Genomic DNA, 11,606 nt, shown 5'->3' on the forward strand with positions numbered 1-11,606 from the left:
TAACATATATCATAAATCATATAACATATATGATTATGATATACTATATATACATATACATATATTTAAGATATAACAATCTTAAATATGTATATGTCTTAAATAAAAAACACAAAGATTGTCATTATATAATTATCATTATATAATGATAAAGAGATTGATTCAGAAAGAAGATATAACAATCCTAAATATATATGTACCTAACACAGGTTCTCACAGATTCATAAATCAAATTGTACTGGACCTCTGGAAAAAAGGCAACAACAACATTATAATATCCAGAGACTTTAACACCCCAGGAAGAGAACTCAACAGGCCATTAGGGCAAAAGATCAACATAGAAAAATGAAACTCTAGAATAAATGGACCTAGCAGATATTTCTAGGACATTCTAGCCTCATACTGTATAATGTACATCATTTTCATAAGAACATGGAAAATTTTCCAAGATAGATCATGTTAGTCTACAAAATAATTCTCAGTAAACTTAGAAAAATTAAAATCATACCATAATCTTCTCAGACCACTTTGTAATGAAACTAGAGATCAATGCCAAAAGGAATTCTCAAAACTACACAAATACATGGAAATTAAACAACCTGCTGCTGAAAAATCTTTGTCAATGACAAAATCAAAAGAAAATCAAAACATTTTTTGAATTACATGACAAAGATGACACAAACTTCCAAAATCTCCAGGATGTAGGAAAAGCAGTGCTAAGAGGGAAGTTCATTGCCTTAAATGCCTACATAAAAAAGAAAGAAAGATCACAAATAATGAACAAATAGTATACCTTAAGGAACTAGAAAATGAAGAGCAAACCAGACCCAGAGCTAAAAAAAAAAAAAAAGAAATATTAATAACAAAACTCAGAGCAGAACTAAATGAAATGGAAAACATAAAATAAACACAAAAGATCAATGATGGAAGAAGTTGATTGTTGAAGAGATAAAACTAACAGACCATTAGGTAGATTAACCAGAAATAGAATAGAAAAGACTCAATAAGAAATGATAGGTGAACATTACCACTGGTACCACAAAAATACAAAATGTCATCTGAGAGTACTATGAAAACCTCTATGTGTACAAATAAGAAAATTTAGAGGAAATTAATAAGTTTTGAAAAATAGAGCCTTCTAAATTTGAATCAAAAAGAGACAGAAATCCTTAAGAGACCAATTATGGGTAGTGAGACTGAATTGGTAATTAAAAAAAAAAAAAACTTCCAGAAATAAAGAAAGAAAGAAAGCCCAGGACCAAATGGATTCACAGCTGAAGTGGGGAAGTGTAGGAGACTACAAAGAACAGATACCAATTCTACTGAAACTTCTCCATAATATTGAAAAGGAAGCCATGCTTTCTAACTCATTCTAACAAGCCAGTATCACCCTGGGATACCAAAGCCAGGACAGGCAACAACAAAAAAACTATAGGCCAAAATCCCTCATGGACACAGATGCCAAGGATTCCTCAATGAAATACTGAAATAAAACAGCACATCAAAAATATTTACCATGACCAAGGGGATTCCATCTCAGGGATGCAGAAATGGTTTAATATACAAAAATCATATATGTGATTCACCACAAAAAATAGAACTAAAAACAAAAAACACATGATCACCTAAATAGATGCGGAAAAAAAATTCAATGAAACACAGTACCCCTTGACAAAGTAGACATAGGAGGAATACATCTCAAAATTATAAATGCCATATATGACAAACTCACAGCCAACATCCTACAACATGGGAAAAAGTTGAGAGAATTTCTCTAAGAACTGAGTTCAACCAATTCAATTTCTCTTTTTAAATTCTTGCCTTCTGAAATCACTGGACAGGTAGCCTCACTTGTGAGTATGATTTTTGTAAGAGTTTTTCTTCATTCTTACCTCCTCTGCATTTGCTCCACTATACGGATGTCTCTCTTCACTCTGGGCTAATCTGCTTTTTCACGTCAATCAGTCTTGTTCATGAACTTTAGTAGGGGAAGAAAAAAATATCATTTTCTTTTCTCCCTTCTAGGTCCTTAGCTGAGACTGTACAAATGAAAGACTAACAAAAGAGAAGCACACAAATTTTATACGGCCTGGGGGGCTTCGAGAGGAAATAAAGACTCCCTGAATGGTTAAATCTGAGCATTTTTATACTAGGTCTGCCGAAAAGTGAAAAAGTGTGAAAAATAGGGTAGGAGAAAAATGAAAAGAGCTAAGTGCAAAAACCTTGGAAACCACAGCAAGGCCTGTTCATACAATTCCTCTTGGCTTCCCTCTGTCTCTGGAGATAAGCGTGATCCTTACCGGTGTGTGAGGAAAGAGCCTTTCCCAGGAGGGTTTTATGTCCTAATTCATGGGAAGCTCAGACCATCCTTCCTACACCTGCCATTTCTAAACTTCTTCAGTTTAAAATATATTTAAACAAGATGCCATATTTTAAGGTGGCATGTCCCAAACCCTATCACTTTGTACCACCTTACTGATAGAATTAAGCCAACTCTTAATTTTAGCAATCAAGACTTTTTTCCCCTCACGGTGCACTCCACCTCCATCTAGTCTTATCTCTTTACATCATAACATGCATACATAACTGCAATAAAACCAGATTACTTGTTCGTCTTGGCCCTCATCACATAATATTCTCTGCCCTTCTGTGACTATCTGACAAATCCTTTTTATTCATGTTCCATCTCCCACCTAATGACATTTCACATTCACCTACTCATATGTTATTTTTGCTACTTAATCACATGGCACTTTGCATCTTAATAATAGTATTCATTATATGTTTTTGTTGTACTATATTTGGTTGCCTATTTCCTTTACGCTTCTTCTATCAGACAGACAGCATCTTGAGGCGAAGGTGTCCTCCAGTCCTCAGAACCCTTTCCCTCTCACTCAGCGACTCCATGGGACTCAGGAGGCATTCACTGAACAAACTCCACCAGTCAAGATCAGAGATTAGTAAACCTATAAAATAGCATGTTTATGAAGCTTCTCCATTGGTGGATTTTTTGAAGCTAATAGAGTCAATTGTTGGTCTTTGATTGTATTGACTAAATAAGATGTAGCTTACCAATGATAAAGTCATTTTTAAATTATAATTTCTAGAAAAATTGGACAAATAAATGCAAGTCAAATGTAGTGTATTTTTGGCATTGATGGCTTAGCTTTCTTTCCCTACCACAAAGTGAGTGGTACTTTTCGTTCAACAAGATATTAAAATATCTTTGGCTGACTGGAGGAAGAAATTCAGTGAAATGTCAAGAGTTTTGGATTTTATATCAGAATATGGACTATGTATTTACTGTCTGTAGTTTATATTAAAGTCAGAGCTTTCATGTCAGTGTTTCATTTCCTGGATCTTTTTGGTCAGTGTCCCAACTTCATTAGTGTTGGCCTGTAGGAATAGTGTACATTTAGTAGCATCTTTTAAAAATAAATCAGTAATTAGCTGCAATGCTTTTCAATTTTGCTTTACATATAGTATTCACACTTGATTCACATATGTGATACCTCTATATCATGGAGAGTGGTACTGTGACCCAAATCAGACTTTAATAGTAGTATTTCTAGCATAAATTGGAAAATGCTAATATAATTAGGCTTATGAGAGTAAGGTACAAGGTCGAGACATTTTTCTAGCATTCAAAGGTACAATGTCAGAAAATTAAGAACATATGTATTTCCACAAAAAAATGGAAGAAGTTCCCTTGAGTTTATGATACATTATTGTAGAAAGCTTCGAGGCAAATTTCCCTTTTGCCAGGCCTTTATCTGCACATCAAAATGTGTATGTCGTCATTTGCTAAGCTTTATGGGCTTCTAACGATACTGAGAAAGATCAGTACAGCCTTTTAATTATTAGCTCATGCTCTCTTAAAATCTTCCATTAAAGGTTCTCCAGTAGCCTTAGCTGTTCAATTAGTTGATACCATACTCCAATGTTCACATGTTGCCGTATTTATGCAGGATAATTAGATCAGCTTTCTGGGGTTATTTTTAGTCTTTTCAAAGATTTGAGAATGTAATAGATGTGCCTCATGCTGTTATTTATGGGGAAAATGACTTGTATTTGATGGTAGTTTATTCTGCTTGTATTTGCAGAAAATTAAAGTTTTTACATTTTTTCCCCCCTTCAAATCAATGGGCTTCTGTTTTTGGCACTTTGCTTTTAAAAAGCACCATACGTGCTGCTGTACATAATAAATTCATCACACCATGATCCAGTGCCAAGTCAACTCGGGAAAAATAGCCTGGACTCTGTGTCTGGGCTATGCGTTCTGGAAATGATGGACTTACGAATCTTAAACCTAAAGTCTCATTATAGGAATGGCGAGAGCCATATGGTCGACAAAGCCTAAGGAAAATGGAGAGAGAAGTGCATCTGGCTCTTTTGGCATTTACTACCACAGTCTGGTTCAAGTCACTATGAAAATGTGAATAGGATAGGTCTTCTGGAGTGAGAGTGATTTGGTATTTCAAGCTAGGTCAATAAGCTGTCTTATTAGTTTGGGATGACGTTTACTATCAGCCAGTAGGAATGGTTCCATTCAACTCAACCCTCATATAGTGAGTGCTGATGTGGCATCAGAAACAGTATGTAGGTGCTACTGCGTGTGGTACCCTACCCTGTAGAAGTGCACGGTGTGTTGCACAAAACAGTGATGTAAATGAATGAATGCAATAAGATGGGATAAATGCTGTCTGTGAAATAAACACGCAGGGTAAGCTGGAAGAAGTGTATGTTTGAAAATCAGACCATCACCATGCTGCTTCTGTGCCAGGAATAGGAACTGGGGCTCCATAATGCTGACCAGAACATTGGTGCCCCTGTGGGCTGGGGTTCCCCTCAAACTCATCTGTGGCACACAGGGTTGATGCCTTACCCTGTTGCCTATATACGTCTTTTCCTAGGTTTAAAGGCACTGTCCTCAGGAGTTCTCCATGGGAAGCTTAACCCAAGTCCTCCCTCAGCATTTCTCCCTAACCTCTCCAACACAAAGACGAGGGTGAGAGTCTGACCACCTGCTTCCTTCTCCTCTCTTCTTTCCCCATCTCCCATCATTCCGTTCCGTCTGTATGAAGTCAGCACCCTTATGTGGAATCCATCTGGAATATTTGACATCTGTTGGGCCTGCCCCATTCACATGCTAAATGAATTGACAAAGTAATTTAGAAAACCTTCCCATTTTCAGCAAAGATAGGCTTTCCAAAGTGTTGTTGAAGCTTTTCTATTTCTATTTTGAAAGACAGCCCTAAAGTTAAATGTGGTTTAATACCTTTTCCCAGCAGGGCAATAGAACTACAACTCCGTGCGGACACTCCCACATCCTTTGTGAGAGAAGACCCACCCATTCTCAGCTGTTTCTTTCTCCACTATGTTTGGGAAAAACAACATTCAAAAGTTTGTAAGAAAGAAATATCCAACTATTTTAGCCACAACTGAGAATACTCCTTTCTTTTCTTACGTATCTCTTTTTAGCTCTATTTTACAGCCTCATTTTAAGCCAAATATGATTAAAATAGTGTTTTTAATGATATGTTCCAGGACTTTTGAGATGTTTTATTCCTTTATTATTAGTACAGTCTTTGTGTCTGTTTATTGTCAAAGGCTTTTAAAATGCTACTACCTAAGGACAAGAACATCTAAGCTCTTTGTCATGAAAGCATCACTGTCACACAGAAGATAGTCTGTGATCTGTAGCATAATCATACATGTCATTGAAGAAGAGCTTTATAGACAAGTCTTAGGACTACATTATTTAGTATTGTAGTTACTCGTCCCTGGCCCTTTTAGTTCCTCACTTTAAAAAAACTTCATAGCAGATGATTCAGGTGAGATGATACAGTTGGAGATTTTCTCTAATTTTCATCCCAGTCAGACAGAAGGACTTAGAAATCCAGGAGGGAAGTGCTGGCTCTCCTGAAAGGCACTGTGTGGGGATGGCTGGGCCATCTGCGCTTGGTCAAGAGGTGGCCCCGTCACCGCTCATGGACAGCTGTGCTCACTAGTGGACCCATTTCCCTGCCCACTTGTGACTAGTTAGGCCCATGAGACTGAGCCATGAGCAATTAAAATAAATGTAAACCAGATCCAGACGAGGATCATAGTGTATTCCTCCAATTCTTTTTCAACACTGTGGGTCTGGAGGGGAGCAAAGCACGGCATGGAAGAATCTTGGAGGAGAAATTTCCTCTTCTTTTATTTTTTTAAGCCAATGGAGTTAGGTGGTAAGGAGTAAAAAATAAAAAAAAAAAACTGTAAAAATATGCATACAGAAAAAAATTGTGAAAATGTCTTGAAAATGGGAAAGATTTTACGAACTTTCCATGTACTGACTCCACGATTACATGCCTGCCTCCATGAGGACAGATACTCAGCCGATTTTTCAGTCTATGTCCATCCCAAAATGTCTTATAAGACATCTGAATATACTGATTGTATTTCTTTCTTCTTTGTTATTTATGGTATAAAAGGGGTAGTGGTGGATTTGATGAAAGTCCTATGAGTCATCGTCTCATAAATCATTGTGTCATTTTCTGCCCCCACTTTGTTTAAGTTCGCCATTGTCTGTGCCTCTATCAGGTATTCCTAAATGCCTTCCCCTTTTTTCCATCTGTATCTGAAGGATAATTTCCCTCTATTTGATTATTTAAGCTCATATGCATAAAATATTCCAAAAGTATTATAAAAGCATATTCAAACAATGATACGTATACATATATATGGTAAAATAAAAAAGGATGTTTGGAAAGTAAAAATCTAGCTAACTCACAGGTCTTTCCTTCAAGATAGCTATTTTTAATAGTTGAGCAGGTATTACTCCAACTGTTTCCCATTCATATACACATCATGCTGAATTTTGAGAATAAAGGTTGAAATTATCACCCTATAAAATGCAGTTTTAAAACCTATAATATTAGATAAATGTGTTTTAAATAAGCCCTACCTTTTTTGGATAGACCTTGAAATTAAATTAAAATAGCTATAAACACTAAAAAAAAAAAAAAAAGCCAAGCTTGTAAGTCGGTAACACATTTACATGCCTCTATGTGTGATTTCTGATAGTCCAAATTGATTTAGAGGAATCGGTGGAACCTGAATTAGGTTCATGGATTTGACCTGTCATAATATTGAAAAAGTAAACAATGTCTAACTAGACGGTTAAATAGATGCTATTTTAATTAGTAAAACATTTTTTTGTAATTTTAATGTGATTTTTTTTTGCACTCCCTACACATAATTATTACATCAATGATCTTTCTTAATCTTGGCTTCAGGAAAATAAGAAATTATACACATACAATTTCAAGTTACCAAATATATTTTGTTATGTATATTATCAGTTATGTGCATTGCTTTTGAAAATTCATAAATGTTTCATATCGTGAGCATTTTTATGCAGGTCTTTTTAAAAGCACTTCTATTTGATGGGCACGCGGACTTCCATTTTCTTTGCTTTTTTCCCTTCCTCTTTTTTCCCTCTTTCTTTCTTTCGTTGTTTCCTTTCTCTTCCTTCCTTCTTTTCTTTTGTTTCCAAGTGCCAATAATGTTTCTGGGAATATTCTTATAGGGATATCTTTGTGAATTTGTTTAGGCACATCTACTGGATACATTTTAGAGGTAGAATTTTTGGGTAAAATTCACCTCCCAGAACCTTGTGTGATTTTCAATTGCCTTGTTTTGTCTCAGTGGCTGCTCTGGAAGTTATTCTGTGGGCAGTTTATGGAACTATTCTGAAGGCAGCAAAGGATTCTTGTGACCAATATGATCATTCCCTTGTCTTTTAGTTATTTTTTTCTTCTTTTTACTAAACCAACTATGTCCTATTCACTCTCTCAGCTCCATTTGCCTGTAATTTGTGGTTATTTTGGTGTTTTTTTTAGGGGAACTCAATGTTTGGTGCAATGTTTTTTACCAAGGTTATGTCAAGGATTTGTCATCTCTGTTGGGATTCCTCACCATGTTACAAACTCCAAAACTCAGTGGCTTAAAAAAATTGTTATTTGTTTCAAGACTGGAGCCCTTAAGGGTGGTTTTCATAAACCACAGTAGTTTGGCTGATGTTTGCTGGGCTTGCTTGTGTCTCTGAAGTTCTATCAGCAGCAACCGCTCTTCTTGAAGCAAATCATCACTCTTTCTTTTAGAATGTCTAAATGTGTGCTTGCTTAAGAATTTCAGGAAATAGACTTGAGAAAATAACTATAGAACCAAAATTGCAAAACTCCTCCTGAGGGAAGTGCTGAGCAGTTAACTTCAATTCTGCTGTGGTCTGGCTGATCGCAGTCAAGACGGCTCATCATGAAGCATAACATGCGTGACGGCCATACAGCCGGCCCCTTACAAGCCCCCTGCTTCTTTAAAGACCCTTTGGTTGGCTTGAGGAACTTGAGATGGCCTTTGTGACATTAGTCAGCTATCTCCTTAGGTCAGCAGCTCTTAAATAAACCTGATTTTCCTTCCACAAACTCAAGAGTTTTGCTTATAAGCTGCCGACAGCCGATTCTGAATGCTTACAAAGTCAGTTGCTTTACAAGCTGAGGCTGCTGGTCCATGATACTTCAAGTGACACTGTTGTCTCTGTGCCATGTCCTCCCTCACTGTTGAGTGGGCTAGTACTGGTAGCAGGAGGTTCCCATGGGCAAGACCAGAAGTGCACGGAGCCTCTTAAGTCTTGGGCTCAGCACTCACACAATGCCATTTCCACTACGTTTGATTGGCCAAACCAAGTTATAAAACCAGCCCGAATTCAAGAGGTTGATAAATACATAACTCTTGGTAAGAGGACCTCCAAAATTATTGAAGCCAGTTGCAGTCTGCTGTGGAATCCATCTGTATTACAACTTCTGGAAGCTTCTCAGTGATCCAGTCTGCTCCTCAACAGTCCTATGTTTCATGTGTGTGTGTACATATGAGATAAGCCCAAAGTCATTGAAGATTTGGATTTGAGGATGAACAAAAGTAAAACTTAAGTGTTCGCTCTTAGGATGCTCTGGTTAGCTGCTTTTTAAAAATAAATTTTAATTTTTTAATGAAAATATTAAGAACAATATCCTTTCAGTATGGAGTTTCATGTCTTACCAGTATACAAAATATTCTTGCATTGTCTCTTGGTAATTTCCTGGTGTTGATGACATTATATTGGAGCTCATATTACGCAAATGTTAAGCATCCCAGGTTCATCCTTTCTCTGTATGTTTTTCTTTCCTCTCCTTCATCCACCTTTTTGTCTTCTTTTATACTCAGTTTTGTTTTTTAATTACCTTTTCAGTTAGAAATATAGGCTAGTATTTTTTTAATCTATAAAAGTTTCTCTTATTTCCAAACCGTTCCTTCTTTAGAGAATTATTTTTTGTGGGTACATTATGTTCTTATCTCTGAATAATTAATTTAGTTATTTTTGCTATTTTTCTCTCTTTTGAGTCCTTTCAACAAAAGATAGGTGATAATCTTTGTCTCCCTAACTTCATACTTAACTGAAATCTGTGTGCTTGAGTGAGTTTGGTGGCCCAGGAGAAATCACTATATTTAAGACAGTGAATAGCAATCCTTAAATGTCAGTATCTATATGTCTTTGCCGTAGGAATTCGGTTTCCTAGAGAAAAACTTTTAAGTATTGCACCTGACTGCTGGCACTTTCAACATTCTACCTGGGGATTGTAGACTTAGCTGCTGACAATTCTGGAGATGGTGGGAAAGGAAATCATTTATGTGCTATGTTACAGTGTAACAGTAGGCTGCTATGACAAAGCATTCCTTGAGTAACACATGTTTATTTCACTCATCAGAATCTGGGTAGAGCATCATTCACAGCTATAGGCTTCTACTCTCTTGTTTATCTACTCTCCTAGAGGGCATTATCTTATTTCTTGGTTTCATGAGCATGTGGCAGTTCAGTGAAGACTGTTATGGACAGGTCTGAAAATTCACCCACCATTTCAGTTTATGCTACTGTGGCTAGAACTGTGTCTCACACTTCAATTAAGGCACAGAGAAGGTTCTGGGCAACTATGTCCTAGTTGTAACTTCTTTACTCAGAAAGAAAAAATACTTCAGTAGTTACTACTTTATAGTAAGTCACTCCAAACATTGAGGCCTAAAGCTACAGAAACAATTTCAGTAAGCTCTCAGACTCTGCATGTTTTAAAGCAGAAAGGAAACAGCAGGATAAGCTATTCTCTTCTCCTATAGGTCTGTGATTTTAGCTGGAAAGACTCAGATGTCTTGAAGGCTGAAATGTCTAAAACGAGAAGATTCTATTTCTTCATGGGCTGTTTTGGTCATGCATCTGGTACACAGAGTAGGATGAATCAGGTGAAGATTACATGGCACTGTTGCTTGGGCACCTATATGTGGCCAGCCATGTCTCTTAGGCTTCTTAAGGCAAATCAGCTGGTTTCCAAGAAGGAGTATTCTGAGACTGATTATTCTAAAAGAAACTTCATGACCTCTTCTGACTTAATATCAGAAGTCACGTGCTATCACTTCTACTTCATTCCGTGGGTTACAAGGAAGGTGTAAGGCCATCCTGGAGACCAGAGAAGGAAAATCACTCTCCAGCACTTTCCAGAAATGTGGCACTATCACACTGTAGAAGAAAATGTAGAATGGAATATCTTGTGTGACCACAATTAAGAAAAAATTCATTGCTACAGAAAGAAGAGATTCTGGCAAATGCCAAGCAAACTCAACCACAGTGCACATTTAAGTAGTATACATGACACACACTAATTGAAAATTACCAGGCAGCACACCAGAGAATCAAACACGCTGAAACATATTATTCTTCCTTGTAACCTACATTCTGTTTGCAAAACTTACTCCTCCCCCCCTGTTTTCCAAAAATAACATGCACTTTTCAAGGTTCCTTGCATTCACTGGTGCAGTCTCTCAGCTTGAAATCATCTTCCCCACATTATTTATTGAAATCCTTCAAAAGAGACTTAAATGCCATCTCTTCAGAGAGGCTGTCACTGACACTGATCTTTCCAATTGCAATTAATCATTCCCTCCCTGATTGCTCCAGTACAGTATTTCAACTTGTACTTAGCACTTAACTCTGTTCTGCTTTTATTCTGATTAGATATTTATAGATGCAATTCCTCCCCAAGTCTGTCTGCCCCTCCAGAGACAGATATCTTACCTGTGTTCATTTGTGTTTCCTCACAAGGCTTTAATTATGACAGAGTACTCTATTAATCACCACAGAGTTAATTGAGATGCAAATGGTTTTAATTAAATAAAGTACACGTATTTTGCACATTCGTCCACTAGTAGTTGTAACTCTCATTTCTGTGTGATGTGCGTGGATAAGGTAGGTTAGAAGTGGAAAGAATAATGCAAACGGAGGGAGAGTTTGAGAAATGGAGAGAATTCAGGTCTAGAAATTAAGCACAGTGTATTTCCCCTCTATGGTCATGCCCAATATACGTAAGAACAATGTTTTATAAAAGCATCCTTATTAGCCCTATTCAGTCATGACTTCTGGGTTATTAGCAACTTAGTATCTTCTTAGATAAGTTCAGAAATTCAGAAAGAATTAATCCTCCATTCCCATTAGATTCCTGTGTTCTCAGATGTTCTTGCCTTGCCCTTCCCTTCTGTTC

This window comes from Otolemur garnettii, unplaced genomic scaffold, assembly GCF_000181295.1.
Source record: "Otolemur garnettii isolate 467f Iridium unplaced genomic scaffold, OtoGar3 scaffold00010, whole genome shotgun sequence".
NCBI lineage: Eukaryota > Metazoa > Chordata > Mammalia > Primates > Galagidae > Otolemur > Otolemur garnettii.